Source organism: Lissotriton vulgaris, chromosome 2_1 (genome assembly GCF_964263255.1).
Source record: "Lissotriton vulgaris chromosome 2_1, aLisVul1.2, whole genome shotgun sequence".
Taxonomy (NCBI): domain Eukaryota; kingdom Metazoa; phylum Chordata; class Amphibia; order Caudata; family Salamandridae; genus Lissotriton; species Lissotriton vulgaris.
This window is the reverse complement of record NC_141687.1, coordinates 324624143-324641660: the sequence shown is the minus strand read 5'-3', so window position 1 is coordinate 324641660 and position 17518 is coordinate 324624143.

Genomic DNA, 17518 nt, shown 5'->3' with positions numbered 1-17518 from the left:
CAGTGTGTGTGTTAGGCAGGGCAGTGTGTGTGAGAGGCAGCACAGTGTGTGAGGCAGCACAGTGTGTGTGAGGCAGCGCAGTGTGTGTGAGGCAGCTCAGTGTGTAGCAGGACAGTGTGTATGTGATGCAGCGCAGTGTGTGTGTGTGAGGCAGTGCAGCGTGTGCCTCACAGTGCAGTTTGTGTGTAACAGCGCAGTGTGTGATAGGACAGTGTGAGTGACATACAGCAGTGTGTGACTACGTAGTGTGTGTGTGAGGCAGCACAGTGTGTGTGTGAGGCAGTGTAGTGTGTGTGTGTGAGGCAAATGCAAAATTGTGTAGTAAACCTCGAATCGCCGCAGAATCAATTCTCTGGCCCCGCCCAATGTTTACACAGTATTTATGAAAGGTAATAGAAAGAAATCATAATTTCACGCAACGTGGGCCTCTGAATATTTCAAAATTAAATTTTTAAGAGCACATCACTTTGGAAATGTTCTTCCCAGGAGGTAACGGTAGCGGTCCCAAAATAAACAAAAAAACAGAGCGGGAACAGGCTGCAATCGCCTGTCATTTCCAAACCGGGCGAGCCGGGAGGGGGCACATTCGCTGCAGAAATAGCATTCATCTCGCGGGAGGCGCTGTGCAGGGAGGGCCTGGCGGGTCAGGGGTGGGGTGATCGAGCTTTATTAGGGTACCCCAGGGGAGTTCTAGACACTGCTGTCCCAATCCTTTCATTCCCGCAGCGCCTCAGGCAGACGAAGGATTCCGCCGTAGATCGCACAAGGCGCTCTCCTTGACCTCAATCTATGACGCGAGGCGCGGCAGCAAGCCTCCTCTCCCCAAGATCCCACCTATACCAATAACATTGATTGCTCAAGCGCCTAACTACGGATCACAATGAAGCGCTATATCAATGGCCTTATAAAAAAAAGCAACCCATTGGTGCTCCGCATGGGGATGGGATACCGTGAGGGGCTCTGATGCCTCCCGTTGCTGCTAGCGTTCTACACAAGGCTTTCCCGCGCCCACCCCTACTCTGTCCGCAAAGCGCAGAGCCAGTGCCCGTGACTGAGTAGTTGATTTGTGACCGTCCCCACTGACCCCCTCAATGTATCAATGCCAGCTGTTCAGGCAGTTTCGGATCCACATCAAGAAAACGTATAAGCCACACAGTCTTCGATATTTTTAGCACTACGAATCCCGGATGCAATCGTATTCTGTGGACTAACTGTGGCTGTAATGCGCCCCCACCGTGCGGTCCATTACTGTTAACCAAATAACGGCCTGTGCTCACCTCCTGATAACCGTTTCTGCCCAATAGTAAACAGGGCAGGGGCGCTGAGATAATAATTCTTTGCCTCGTTGAGGCCTAAATAATGCCAAACTGGATTCTCCTCGTTTGAAAGCTAGAGCCTCCTGGTAAATCTCATGCTCTAGCAACTCTTCCAGCGCCCGAACAACTATACCCGGTACGCCAAAGCATTAACCCATGGTTACACTGTGCTCCTGTGACCTACGTTTTTATCCGGACCCTTGCTGTTGTGCTTACCTTCATCACATGATGTCCGGAGACATTGTCCTCAACCGTTTCGGGGGCACCAGCGCCCACACCGACCTACAATGCAGCTACTGGCCATCCTAAGGTAATGCCACCATCTTCTACTGAGCACTGCCGTACTCGCTACAGGCGCTGGTACATTCCAAATCGTGAGATCCTGAGCCTTCCGTCCATCCATCCTCCCAGATCACATGAAAAGGCCATCCTTCAGGTTCCTCGCTGGCACGCATCTCTCCTGAGCTCGCCTCCATGCAGCTGCCCACTCTTATCGTTGGCTCTCCTCCTGCCCGCTCTTGCATCCGGCTCAGTGGTGCTCTCCGCACCAGTTCTTTTTCACCGCGACCAGGGCAGTGCACGCACTCACACCACTGCCCGCACCTCACAAACCATGAGAAAGTGCGAAATGCAAGGGCAACGGAATACTATTAAAACAAGGGACTCCCACCACGTCGGACCAGCGCGCGACCTCACAGGAACACACACGCAGTCCTAACGCACTGCGCATGCTTGCGACCAACTTTGCCTGGGGCATGGAGCGCTGCGGCAGTGTCCGGGGCTCCCGTGAGCTGAGGGAGACCCGCGTGTTGGAGCCCGTGTGATGGAGGCATAGAGCCCTCTCGCAGAGAGCGTGTGCCAGGTGATGTGATGGAGCCTGTAGCGGAAAGAACCCAGTGGGTGGGGGTGGGGGAGGGCGTGTGTGCGTGTGTGTGTGTGCGCGTGTGTCTGCGTGTGTGTGTGTGTGCGTGTGTCTGCATGTGTGTGTATGTGCGCATGTGTCTGCACACGTGTGTCTGTCTGTGTGCGTGTCCTGATCCATTGTGAGTCTCAAAAGCATGCCGGAATCGGAGCGCGTGTTCACGCGCGTGACCTGATCGGATTCCGGCAAGCTGCGTGTGCCAATCTCTTGTCTCGCTTTTGGCTCCTTGTAAGCAGAGCCAACAGCAATAGGTCTCGCTGCGACAGGGCTTTCCCCCTGTATCGCAGGTGCGAGACCTAAAAATGACCCACTAGAATGCGCTTCCTACTGCCCAATATCCTTACTAAATGTTGATTTAAAGATCTTCACTAGCATATTGGTTGCCCGCCGCGCCCCCATATATGCATGGTCTGATGGACCCAGATCAGTCCGGTTTTATACCGGAACGCAACTGCAGCGACTTTGTATGGAGTCGTTCGCCGAAAGAATTCGAAATCTCCCCACTGTCACCGGGATTAGGATGGGAGACAGAGAACACAAAATCTCCCTATACGCGGACGATGTGGTGGTCTTCTTCATGCAGCCATCGTGCTCTCTACTACCCCCCACCTCCCTCTTGGAAGAAATTGAAGCATTCGGCAAAGTCTCGGGCTTCAAAATCAATATTCAGAAGACATTGGCTCTCAGCCTGACCCTCCCCAAGGCTGAGCAGCAACAATTGGTGAACCGGTTTCCATTTGATTGGGCCCACAAGGGCATCCCTTACCTGGTACTGCAGATATTCCCTATGATTTAAAATACGGTTCAGGTGAGCTACTCGTTGATTTTAGCTGAGACCCGACGAGAGCTTTTTATCTGAAAGAAACATGCAATGTCATGGCTAGGTAGGTTAGCAGCCATCAAAATAACCCTTCTGCCCCGCATCTTATATGTGATGCAGACGCTCCCATTGTGCCCTGCACCCGGTCTGTTAGCCCAACTACAGCAACTTATTGGGGGCTTTATTTGGGAGGAACGAGAGCTGGTATGGCTCGAAATCAGACGTACTTGAGACAGGCTAACAGAGGCCTTGGGGGCCCACACCTGGAGAAATTCTTCCAGGCAGCGCAACTGCGCTATATGACAGAATGGTACAAATTGGAGTCGGAGAAACATTGGTGCTTTATAGATCGTGCAATTGCAGACATGCACATTAGGAAGGTACCCTGGCTCCCTAAGCAACGTCGGGCGATGGGGGTTTATGTTTCGCCGGTGATGAGGGCTATCCTGGGGGAGTGGGACGGGGTACAGGAACTTTGCGGCCTCTCAACTTTTGTGTCGCCCTTGACCCCTATCATCGATAACCAGGACATCTCCCCACCGATGAAAGGGAACAGCTATCCTAAGTGGCAAGAGGCCAACTGCAAAAGAATTGGTGACCTTTTCGATGAGAAGGGAATCATGGACTTTCCTCAACTCATGTCGAACTTTGGAACCCAAAGAGGCTTACTAGCAATACCTAGCAATCAGTCACTAGGTGACCCAAAGACAGGTGCAACCCCACGCTAGTCGCCCCTCACTAAATTTGAATTGTGGTTCATAATCGGTACTTCAGACAAAAGCCTGCTGTCAGATATATATGCATTCCTAAATATACCCAAAAAAGATAGTAAATCCCCTGCGCAGCATAGATGGGAGTCGGAACTGGACCGTGAGTTCTCTCCCAAACAATGATAGGATATCATCCATCTCTACGCCCCCCTCCTGTAGCACAGCAGGAAAAGAAATGTTTTTTAAAATAGCGCACTACTGGTACTATACCCCGGTCAGAACTGCGTGTCGGAAGCCTGGTGGGAGCGACATTTGTTGGTGCAATTGAGAACAACCTGGCACACTCACGCACATCTTTACATGACATTGATACCTTCCACCATACAGAAATAGCCAGATTTCCCAGCTACTCTTTATTGGGACTCCCTAACTCCTTCACTTACCCTCTCAAATTTTGCCAGGGTAGAGCAATCACTGTAGCGCTGGGCACCGCTAAGAAAACGCTGCTGTCTCGATGGGGCACAGAGGAGGTCCCAACTAAACTGGACTGGCTATATAGGATCTGGAGATAGTGGGCATGGGGAAGATCACAGCTGGTCTGTCCCGCACCTTACCCAGATTTGATACAACATGGGGCCCCACCATCGCGTTCCTCTCCACGGAGTTCATGGAGCTTATGTGCCTGCGATACCTCCGGGTACTTTAGACTTCCTAATGCAAACCCTCCCCCGAAGACCACCCTCAAGAAGAGCAAACACCTCCGGTGGATGGCCCCTTGCACCGCTGAAACAAAGAACACATCCAGACAAATTAGTTCTCTCTTCTATTACATATTCTAACTTTCTTTACCCCTCTATGAAGTTCAGTTTCTTTATTGTTCCGCACCGGCCATTGGATGTAGGTGGCGGCTATTGTTAACTTCTGCACTCTTAAAATCAATAAAAAGATTTAAACCATAAACCCTTGGACGACCAGGCCCTGCTACTTCCAGAAGCGGTCGCTCCCCCACCTCCTCTCCTCTCCTGGTATCGTACCTATTGCTGATTTCTGCCGCATTTTACATTGTCCTATTGCTGAATTCTGCCTCGCATTTTACATTGTTTGGATTCATAGCTGCGCCGCGCTCTGTGACACTGCTGTGCCTTGCTGCCTATTAGAATTGCATTTCGAGTGTGGTGTGCTTCGTGATTTGCTCTGCACAGCGCTTTCTGGCTTCACCTGGTATAGCGCTTTCCTCTGCTGGCCTGAGATAGTCTTGCCCTTGCATAGCGCTCCATTATCATTGTGGCTTTTGTTGTTGGAGACGCTCGCAACGTTTGTTTACCAGACTGCCATTTTGTTTATTTTCGGACCGTCTCTGACCCTCCCTGCACCTCGCTCCCGCCTCCCTGCTGCCCCTCCCACGCTCCGCCCCCTCCACTATCCATATATGACAAATGCATCTGCGGTCGCGCCCCAGTTGCGCCGCAGGTGCGCCAAAGCTAAGCCCGTCTACGCCCGTCCGCGCCAAGCCCGCGCCCAGCGCCAGATCCCCTGGCCCCCGTACCATCCCCCCCACCCGCATTACATACGCCGCCTCCACCCTCTTAGCCCTTAACCCCGGTCGACTCCCCAACTGCCTCTGGACACACCCATGGACCCTTCACATGCAACTCCTGCAAGTTTGACGGCACCAAGAACAACTCCTCATCCACTAACACCAAACAGAGACCTGACACCAACCACCTAAAATGCATCCTGCTCAACACCCGCTCGGTCCACAGACACGCCATCGACCTCTGGAATCTACTAGACACCATCTCTCCGGACATCGCCTTCCTAACTGAAACATGGATGAACGCCTCCTCAGCCCCAGACATCACCATTGCCATCCCGGAAGGCTACAAAATCATCCGAAAAGACCGCACCAAGCAAACAGGAGGAGGCATCGCTATCGTCCATAAGAATTCCATCCGCATCTCAACCAACTCAGACGTCAACCTCGCTAGCGCCGAACACCTTCACTTCCAGATCCACACCGACCCCAAGACCACACTCAGAGGCACCCTCCTCTACAGGCCACCAGGACCCCGTGCACAATTCAGTGAAGACATCACTGACTTTATCACCCCACACGCCCTCCCCTCCGAGGACTACATTTTATTGGGAGACCTCAATTTTCACCTGTAAAAAAACAACGACAGCAACACCACCACTCTTCTGGACAATCTCGCCAACCTCGGACTCAAACAACTTGTTAATACCCCCACTCACTACGCAGGTCACACACTCGACCCTATCTTCACCTCCAGCAAACATATCTCCTTCAGTCACACCACAGCTCTCCATTGGACGGACCACAGCTGCGTTCACTTTATCTACAAAAAGACCACAACCCACAACCATCCTCAACCTACCCTGCGAAGAAACTGGAACAAAATCACCATCGACCAGATCTCCTCATCGCTTCTTCAAAACCCCTCTGCCCACTCTTCGAACCCCAAACAAGCAGCCATTAACCTCACTCAATGGCTAACCAACAGCGCCGACAACCTAGCACCCCTGAAAAAACGTCAAATCAAACTAGGCAACAAAAACGCCCCCTGGTTCAACGATGATCTTAAGAAATCCAAGAAACTCTGTCGCTCCCTGGAGAAGGCATGGAAAAAAGACCCAAACACCAGCACCAGGGACGCCTTCAAAGACGCCACTCGCATACACCACCAACTGATCCGGACTGCCAAGAAAGCCGCTTTCAAAGACCGACTTGACAACAACGCCCACAACAGCAAGGAATTATTCAACATCGTCAAAGAGTTTACCAACCCCGCTGCCAACTCCAACGACATCACTCCCTCTCAAGCCCTTTGCGACTCCCTAGCTTCGTTCTTCCACGACAAAATCGCAGACATCCACAACAGCTTCGACAACCAACCCGGAGACCAACCCACCCAACCTTCTGCCGTACCTTCACCCCCTTGAACATCCTTAATGACTGGAACCCAATCTCCACTGAGGACACCATCCGCCTGATGAACTCCATCCACTCAGGATCCCCCACAGACCCATGCCCTCACCACATCTTCAACAAAGCAGATTCCATCATAGCACCACACCTCCGAGACGTCATCAACTGCTCCCTCAACTCCGCCACCTTCCCGGAAAGCTGGAAACATGCCGAACTCAGCGCCCTTCTGAAAAAAACCACAGCGGACCCCACCGAACTCAAAAACTACCGCCCCATCTCTCTCCTTCCATTCCCGGCCAAAGTCATCGAGAAAGCTGTCAACAACCAGCTCGCCGCCTTCCTCGAAACCAACAAATCCCTCGACTCCTCACAGTCCGGCTTCCGAGCCAAACACAGCACTGAGACCGCACTCATCGCAGTAACAGATGACATTCGAACTCTACTGGACAATGGAGACACTGTCGCCCTCATCCTCCTCGACCTCTCCGCAGCCTTTGACACAGTCTGTCATAGCACCCTGTTACAACGCCTCAGAAACATCGTAATCCAAGAAAAAGCACTGGAATGGATCACCTCGTTCCTCGCCGGAAGAACCCAGAGAGTCTGCCTCCCACCATTCAAGTCAGAGGCCACTGAAGTCATTTGCGGCGTGCCACAAGGATCCTCACTCAGTCCCACCCTCTTCAACATATACATGAGCCCCCTCGCGGCCATCGCACGCCAACACAACCTCAACATCATCTCCTACGCTGATGACACTCAACTGATCCTCTCACTCACCAAAGACCCTAACACCGCCAAAACCAACCTACATGAAGGAATGAAAGAAGTAGCCGATTTGATGAAGCACAGCCGTCTGAAACTGAATTCCGACAAATCAGAAGTCCTTATCTTAGGTACCTCCCCCTCTGCCTGGGACGACTCTTGGTGGCCAGAGTCCCTTGGAAAAGCACCCATTCCGACAGACCACGCACGCCACGGAACCTGGGCGTCATCCTGGACTCCTCACTCTCGATGACCAGACAAGTCAACGCCGTTTCATCATCGTGCTTCAACATTCTTCGCATGCTCAAAAAAACTTTTCGCTGGATCCCCACCGAAACTAGAAAAACGGTCACCCACGCACTGGTTACAAGCCGCCTGGACTACGGAAACACCCTATACGCCGGTACCACCGCAAAACTTCAGAAAAAACTCCAACGCATCCATAACGCATCAGCCAGACTCATACTAGACATCCCGCGTAACGACCACATTTCTGATCACCTGAAAAACCTCCACTGGCTCCCCGTCAATAAGAGGATAACATTCTGCCTCCTAACCCACGCACACAAAGCACTTTACGAACTTGGACCCGAATGCCTCAACACACGACTTTCCTTCTACACCCCCCCCCGCCAGCTATGCTCCTCCAACCAAGCCCTTGCTGCTGTACCTCGCATCAACAAAACCACCATGGGAGGAAGATCCTTCTCCTACCTGGCGGCTAAAACCTGGAACTCACTTCCCATCCACCTTCGCCTCACTCAGAACCACCTAGCATTCAGAAAGCAACTTAAATCGTGGATATTCGACAAGTAATTCCCCACCCTCTCCAAGCGCCTTGAGACCCTCTGGGTATGTAGCGCGCTATATAAATTAATTGAATTGAATTGAATTGAATGGCACACACTGTGCTGATGATAACTGGAGTCTTCACCCACGTACATGAGGGAATGTTCAAAGTGATATAGCAAGATCAGTGATGCAGTCTAATTGTGTTGTTACTTGTGGGACATTTTAAATTGCCGGTATTTTACTCTTCATCTTACTTTTATCATTTTCAACTCACTGTCAGAGTTGCCTTTGTGCACAGACCCACCTGGTCAAACTAAACTTACGTCCTTCTCCTGCTCGCTCTCTGGTCCACCACTGGTTTCTTTTCCTGATTGAGTGGAGAGAGCAAGCGGGTCACCGGAAGTCCCTACTGCTTCCGCTTGCGGCGGAACCTGCAGGGTTGATGGGCTCGTTGTCCCAGAGTCTCCACTGTTTAACAAGGATGACTCAGCGGACGAACAGCGGTGATGCAGTATAATTGCAGAAGAACAGATCCTGTGCACACGCTGATGAAATCGGTGGTCCTGCAGTCAGGACGCAAAATTACATGATAATGGAAAATACGTGAAAGGTTCAAAAGATCAAACACAAAGGTTCATGTAGGTGAAGAGGTTTTTATAAGTCAATTGTTGGTCAGAACAGAAAATAGTGGCTGGCTATTATTTTCTGTACTGACCAACAATTGACTTCTAAAAACCTTGTCACCTACATGAACCTTTGTGTTTGATCTTTTGAACCTTTCACGTATTTTCCATTATCATGTCATTTTGCGTCCTGACTGCAGGACCACCGATTTCATCAGCGTGTGCACAGGATCTGTTCTTCTTCTATTTCGGTTTAGGCCTCCCTATACCGTTGCAGGGGTGGTTTTCCCTTCGGGTTTGTGTTCCCCTGTCCTGTATTGCACTGCGTGCTGTAATGACCAGATTCTCAGACCAGATAGAACCAGCTCACTGAGCAACACCAACCTGGCCAAAACGTAACCACCTCCCTCCTCAGGACCCATCTATCCAGGCACCTGGGTACCTACCTGAGGATGGGGAACTCACACTATACAAGCTCATATCATCAGAAACACCACTAAATCTATAGGGATCACTAAGAATACTCACTGATTACTAAGGACGTCCATGCCCTACACCACACTCATACCTCATAGTCTCGCGACCACATGGGTCCAGACTAATCTACCCTAGGGCAGTTCTGATTATCTACCATTACACACTGACTACCATCAGTGCTCACTCGACACGCAATCCGGCGTATCTACACACTGAGCTGCAGCCCCAGTGCTCTCTGTTTATCCGGTCCACAATCCGGCGGACCTACACACCGTATCCTCCCGGTGCTCGCTCACTTACAACATGGTCCACAATCCGGCGGACCTACACAACGTATCCTCCCGGTGCTCGCTCACTTACAACATGATCCACAATCCGGCGGATCTACACACTGACTACCCTCAGTGCTCTCACTAACGCCACTTACCAATGATGACCACTTTCCTATGAATACCTTCAGCTCTCTCTCTATGTTGGGAAGTCTCTCTCACTATTCACTAAGGGCTCGCTACTACAATAATATTATGGGATGGCCGAATCACTTAGTGTCAATAATTCCCTAGCTCAAGGGCTCCTCTCTCTCCCTAATTATTCAGTGGCTACTTACCGGATCAGGGGCAGCATCTGTTCTGGCTGTAACACCTGACTAGAAGGAAAAGGTTACCTGTGGTTTAAGAAGAATAGACACACACTGTATGCCAGAGTTATTCCCTGATTTAAACGCTCCTATTTCCTTTTGATCCATCAGTTGCTAAAGCATCTGGTTAGAAGAAAGGCTAGCTTTATCATAAGAATAACACATGCACACTAGTTCACTAAGAACTGGGGTATCTTTATTACAAAATGGCAATAGAATACACATACACAGATCTGCGGGGTCTCTATGACTAACAGGAACTTTAACACACCGCTGAAAGAAAAGGATTAGACATACAGTATGAGGACAAGGTTATCTGCGGGGTCTCTTGATTAACAGGAACTTTAACACACCGCTGAAAGAAAAGGGATTAGACATACAATAGCCTAGGGAATAAAGACAAGATTAAGGTGTAAGTGTAAAGCGGACTAGTTTAGACTACCTCACCTATTAGAAGGAAGATTTCTCTCTGTCTCTGGTGGGATTAGGGCTCTCTCTGTCTCTCCCTCCGTCACCACAGCTTCACGCCTCTGGCTCAATTACTTCAGCTGACAGCCTCAACTCCTCCATCTGCTTTAATTCATTCTGATAGTCTCTCTCCAGCATCTGCCTTCTTTCTCCATTCCAGAAAACCAATAGAACTGCACTGCACTCTGCAGCTCCAGCAGACATCCTACTCTCCACTCTTCAAGAACCAAACTGACCACTCCTCCTCTTCTGCAATTCGCTAATATGGATTCCTCTCTCCTCATGGAAATTTCCAACAGAGGGCTGCCTCCCACCGAATTCCTGTGCTAGCTCCAGGGCCTCCACGCAACCGCAGTGCGCATCTGCATGTTACGTCTGGGCCCAAGAGACAAACACATTCCTCGGATAAGAACCAGTCCTGGCTGGTTTTCCCCTAGCAGTCAACAGCCTTAACTATAAACATTACCTTTCCCCTTCAAGCATCTCAGCTCTGCGGGGATAGAAAGCAAAATGGAGTCTCTCTAGTTCTGGGCCTTGTAGGCCTGAGAAGGATGAAATAACCCTTAGCTCTGTCACAGTACCTACATAAACCATACCAATGTGTAATATAAAGTCAGGACCACAGGATCCACCCTCTACTATAGGCAAAATAATGAAAGGCAAAGCCAATAGGCAATAGATGGATTAGAGTAAGGGATCTATCATCATATAAAGCAGCTATCCTCTTCTAGGTCTGGAAGAAAGGGCTTAAAAGAGCCAACACAAGCTAAGAATACATATAATGGATGTGAGCAAGTTTAAAGTCTTTATCACTCCAAAATAGAGCCAAAAAACCCGTCAAGACATTCCACCCTTAGACTTTATCTTGCGAACATCTATACACAACAACAAACATCAACATAATCTATCAACAAAACCAAAAACCAAAAGACTCTCTAAAATAAATGACAACTTAAGGAAATTCCACCTGAAACTTGATGTAGGGAATACAAATCTAACAACCAACTGAAAACAAATCAAAGCACCCTTGACCTGAATGCTAAAACATAACTAAGATTGATCTGATAACAACAGAAACCAACCAAAGCACCCTTGAACTAAATGTGCCTCAACTTCTAGTGATAACTGATGAAATCTATTGGTGTAGGGCCATGTGTGTGGAATAAAAATAACAATGGGCCTAAATGAGGCCTACCTACTTTGGTCAACTTAAGAAAGAAATTGGTGAAGTCTGACAAATAAACATAACAAAGGGTCCTCAAGGTCTGGGTAAACATTAATAATACATGTAGGACATAACCTTACTAAAAGACACACCTCCCAGGACAACTTAAAGTCTAGGGTAACCACCCTTGGAACTAATCCCACTGTTCTAATTAAGAGTTGATGAAACAAAGTGAAAGTGGAATAACAGGAAAATAAGGATAACCCCATTCCTACAAAATAGCTGGTGTAGCACTATGCATATCAAGCAATAAATCAAAGACAATTATCTAAATGTGGTGCATATATAAAAGATAAATTTGAACCATGCCAAAGGCAATAGGCAAAGGTCATAAATCATCTAACTCAGGAAACAGTTTGTATCTAATCCTTCTGTATCGATCTGAAAACATTACTTTCCTTTCATTGGCAAAACTGTTTTATAGAAAACAGGAAAACTATAATAGGTGAAAGATAAACCAGTGTAAAGTCAATCTGTAATAGCATAGCATACTAGAGGCAAAATATATATGAGCACTGCATAAACAACAAAACAATGAACAAAACTGTGAAATTTTCAATTGGGGCCTGTTTGTGGTAATTGCAAAAGTGGCATAATGTCCATCTGAAATAGAGGAATGCAGGCCAAGAAATTACTTTTCCGCATTTCATAATTAGGGATCATAGCACATGACTCGTGCAATATATATATTTAGGGTTCAAGGCAGTCAATTGTGGAAAGACAGTCTGTTGATTCATCAGTGTAGGTCACCACCCTTCATCTTCATCTGTATCCGGTGCCAAGGAAGCACTTCCTCCGATCTGGTCATTAGTCACCAGCTTCCGTCGTTCATCCGCCACCAATCCGGTCTGGTCTGGTTCCATCTTCCAAAAACAACAAACTAACATAAAAAAATGAAAACAATAAAGTAAAATAACAAAGGGAGTGGGAGGGGGGTGGGCCGACGCACACACCAAACACCACAACCCAACAACCTGAAACGAAAAAACAAGTATCATTAATGTAGCAAAAATAAATTTTCCATTTAAAAAGCACCCCAAGTTCTTTTTATTGTCGAAAGAAACCTCCTAATTAATAAAAGTAATACTTCTAAATTCAAGGAATAATTTAAATCATATTCTTTTAAATTTGTTTGGGCAAAATCCAATTTTGTCATACACAGCCAGAAGGGCTGGGGCCTAGCTACTCCTAAATCCTCTGAGAGACAGCCCCTCCCTTCAGAAAGATGTTCGCGCTCAGAGTTTTGAATCCGCTGCAAAAATAAGCAGGAGCCGGGCTACAGTGCGATGTAATTTTGAATCACTGCCAAGTGCTGATCTCATTGCAGGAGCAAGGCTACTGCCAACCATTCTATTCAAGCATCTCTAATCTCTAGTCAGGGAAGCTCACTTAGGCCTACTGTATTTATCTAACTCCAAGGGCCAAGCGTCTGCCAATTATTCTGCATGTGCAAGGATCCCTTATCTGAAGTCCATGAAGCTGTCTGCGCCGACAGCAAGGAAGAGCGACTTGACCCCCCCTTACATAAACATTTCTCCGCGGAAAGAAATTGGAATATAGCCAAGAATAACAAGCTGGCTCTCTCTGCTCTCAGAAGTTACCCATCTTCCACCCTTTCAAAAGTCAGAGCGTGAACAGATGCAGGGCTCATATCAGTCAAGGTGAAAAACAGATGCCTTGAAACTGAAAACATTACAGCTTTTCCCAGGCCAGAAGCACTGAACAATATCTTCTAACTAAGTGGCAGATTGAAACGTGGTAAAAAGCAAATTAATACAGACATATTTTTTGCAACTAAGTCACATGCTAGCATTTTAAAATAAATCTATCATAAAAACAGCTACTGGCTGAAAGGAAAAAAAAATATTAAAAGAACATTGCATATAAACACATAAAAAAAAAATTTTCAGATTAAACAGGGGGCAACATGTAATTTTGCATTGCAGAACCAAGAATTCATAATTTAGTGTGCAAGCACTTCTACTCTATTTATTAAAAAGGGCCAGATTCAACATCATTTATTTTTCAAATAGCCAGTTTTTCAAACTGAGTGGGTTAACTTTCACACGCTATTCTAAGGGGCAGCTTGCATTGGAAAAAATAATAATCATGTATATTTTCTAGAACACATTTTTTTTAAAAGCACACGGTTGCATTTCACTAATTAAAAGCACATTCTATGATGGGTCTGTTTTTATATTTTCGTTCTTCACAACCGCGAAAGCATCAATTAAAGCACCCTCTGTGCAAACCGTTATCTCAATCCGACTGGTTGATTTATAACTTACCGAGCTCTGAGTCAGACACATTAAATCATGTGTTCCAAGGCAAACCCACACAAATTCGTGGACGCATTTCAAATAGAATGTTAAATGAACACTGCTTTTCTCTCTGTGCAAGATGTTACCATTCTGTCAGCAAGCTGACAAAGCACATAGGCAGAACCCAGCAACCAATGAAAGTCAAATCAAACCACCATTCATCTAAACACTCACTGACTTTTAGTGTCAGCTCACATAACCATGCATGTTAAACAGCATGTAAAAATAAATACTGCCGTCACAATTCAAGATATTAACCCTTTGGCAGCTCAAACACAATCATTCCCCAATGTCTGCAGTACATGGGAAATTCAAGAACTTATCACTCCACGTTTTCAAATAACACGCGCGCACATCTTCAAAACAATTTCCCCAAGCATTTGAAAGAGATCCAGCTCTCTCCTGCCTAACGCAACAATAACATGCTCTGTACAAGCCATATCCACATGGCGCTATTCACAAGCCATATTTACAAGAAAGTCAACAAGTTCAAAAAATGACATGCTCTTCCCAAGAAATATATTCAAGGCGCAATTCACAAGGAACATAGCAAGTCAAAATGAGAACATGCACCTCACAAGTCATAATTACATGGCGCTATTCACAAGCCATATTTACAAGAAAGTCAACAAGTCCAAAAAATGACATGCTCTTCACAAGGCAGATATACAAGGCGCAATTCACAAGGAACACAGCAAGTCAAAATGAGAACATGCTCCTCACAAGCCACATTTACATGGCGCTATTTACAAGGAACTCCACAAGTCATATTACATTGAACACATTTCACATTGCACGGCATAAGCAGACGCAGCAAGCAATTTAATGGGCAATTTAAAAGCATTTTTCACACACATTTGTACAATTGGATCATCACAAAGATGTAATTGGCTCCCTCATGTAATGTCACCCTTCAAGCCTGACAGTTCAAACACCAAGATGAAAAGCATTTCTTCCACCCTGCATAAGTCAAATGCCATGATGTACTGCAATCTCCTTACACTGCAACTGTTCAAGCCCATAGGCCAATTTTCGTGCCAAGTGCAAACCATCAAGATAAAAACCAATACAGCGCACACAGGCTTCGTAAACTGTTCGTCGACGCCAGATGTAATGACCAGATTCTCAGACCAGATAGAACCAGCTCACTGAGCAACACCAACCTGGCCAAAACGTAACCACCTCCCTCCTCAGGACCCATCTATCCAGGCACCTGGGTACCTACCTGAGGATGGGGAACTCACACTATACAAGCTCATATCATCAGAAACACCACTAAATCTATAGGGATTACTAAGAATACTCACTGATTACTAAGGACGTCCATGCCCTACACCACACTCATACCTCATAGTCTCGCGACCACATGGGTCCAGACTAATCTACCCTGGGGCATTTCTGATTATCTACCATTACACACTGACTACCATCAGTGCTCACTCGACACGCAATCCGGCGTATCTACACACTGAGCTGCAGCCCCAGTGCTCTCTGTTTATCCGGTCCACAATCCGGCGGACCTATACACCGTATCCTCCCGGTGCTCGCTCACTTACAACATGGTCCACAATCCGGCGGACCTACACACCGTATCCTCCCGGTGCTCGCTCACTTACAACATGATCCACAATCCGGCGGATCTACACACTGACTACCCTCAGTGCTCTCACTAACGCCACTTACCAATGACGACCACTTTCCTATGAATACCTTCAGCTCTCTCTCTATGTTGGGAAGTCTCTCTCACTATTCACTAAGGGTTCGCTACTACAATAATATTATGGGATGGCCGAATCACTTAGTGTCAATAATTCCCTAGCTCAAGGGCTCCTCTCTCTCCCTAATTATTCAGTGGCTACTTACCGGATCAGGGGCAGCATCTGTTCTGGCTGTAACACCTGACTAGAAGGAAAAGGTTACCTGTGCTTTAAGAAGAATAGACACACACTGTATGCCAGAGTTATTCCCTGATTTAAACGCTCCTATTTCCTTTTGATCCATCAGTTGCTAAAGCATCTGGTTAGAAGAAAGGCTAGCTTTATCATAAGAATAACACATGCACACTAGTTCACTAAGAACTGGGGTATCTTTATTACAAAATGGCAATAGAATACACATACACAGATCTGCGGGGTCTCTATGACTAACAGGAACTTTAACACACCGCTGAAAGAAAAGGATTAGACATACAGTATGAGGACAAGGTTATCTGCGGGGTCTGTTGATTAACAGGAACTTTAACACACCGCTGAAAGAAAAGGGATTAGACATACAATAGCCTAGGGAATAAAGACAAGATTAAGGTGTTAGTGTAAAGCGGACTAGTTTAGACTACCTCACCTATTAGAAGGAAGATTTCTCTCTGTCTCTGGTGGGATCAGGGCTCTCTCTGTCTCTCCCTCCGTCACCACAGCTTCACGCCTCTGGCTCAATTACTTCAGCTGACAGCCTCAACTCCTCCATCTGCTTTAATGCATTCTGATAGTCTCTCTCCAGCATCTGCCTTCTTTCTCCATTCCAGAAAACCAATAGAACTGCACTGCACTCTGCAGCTCCAGCAGACATCCTACTCTCCACTCTTCAAGAACCAAACTGACCACTCCTCCTCTTCTGCAATTCGCTAATATGGATTCCTCTCTCCTCATGGAAATTTCCAACAGAGGGCTGCCTCCCACCGAATTCCTGTGCTAGCTCCAGGGCCTCCACGCAACCGCAGTGCGCATCTGCATGTTACGTCTGGGCCCAAGAGACAAACACATTCCTCGGATAAGAACCAGTCCTGGCTGGTTTTCCCCTAGCAGTCAACAGCCTTAACTATAAACATTACCTTTCCCCTTCAAGCATCTCAGCTCTGCAGGGATAGAAAGCAAAATGGAGTCTCTCTAGTTCTGGGCCTTGTAGGCCTGAGAAGGATGAAATAACCCTTAGCTCTGTCACAGTACCTACATAAACCATACCAATGTGTAATATAAAGTCAGGACCACAGGATCCACCTCCTACTATAGGCAAAATAATGAATGGCAAAGCCAATAGGCAATAGATGGATTAGAGTAAGGGATCTATCATCATATAAAGCAGCTATCCTCTTCTAGGTCTGGAAGAAAGGGCTTAAAAGAGCCAACACAAGCTAAGAATACATATAATGGATGTGAGCAAGTTTAAAGTCTTTATCACTCCAAAATAGAGCCAAAAAACCCGTCAAGACACGTGCCCACCGCGGGAACAACCCAACCAAGAGATCATACCGCTTAGAGCGCCACTGCTTCCTGTTCTCTCAACTCAAACCCAGTCCTTTTAAAAAATGCAGTGTAATTGCGTCGTCACTTGTGGGACATTCCAAATTGCTGGTATTTTACTCTTCATTTTACTTTTAATATTTTAGACCTACTGACGCCTTTTTACACAGAACCACCTGTTCAAAGTAAGCTTACGTCCACCTCCTGCTCACTCTCCAGTCCAACGCAGGTTTCTTTTCCCGATTGAGTGTAGAGAGCG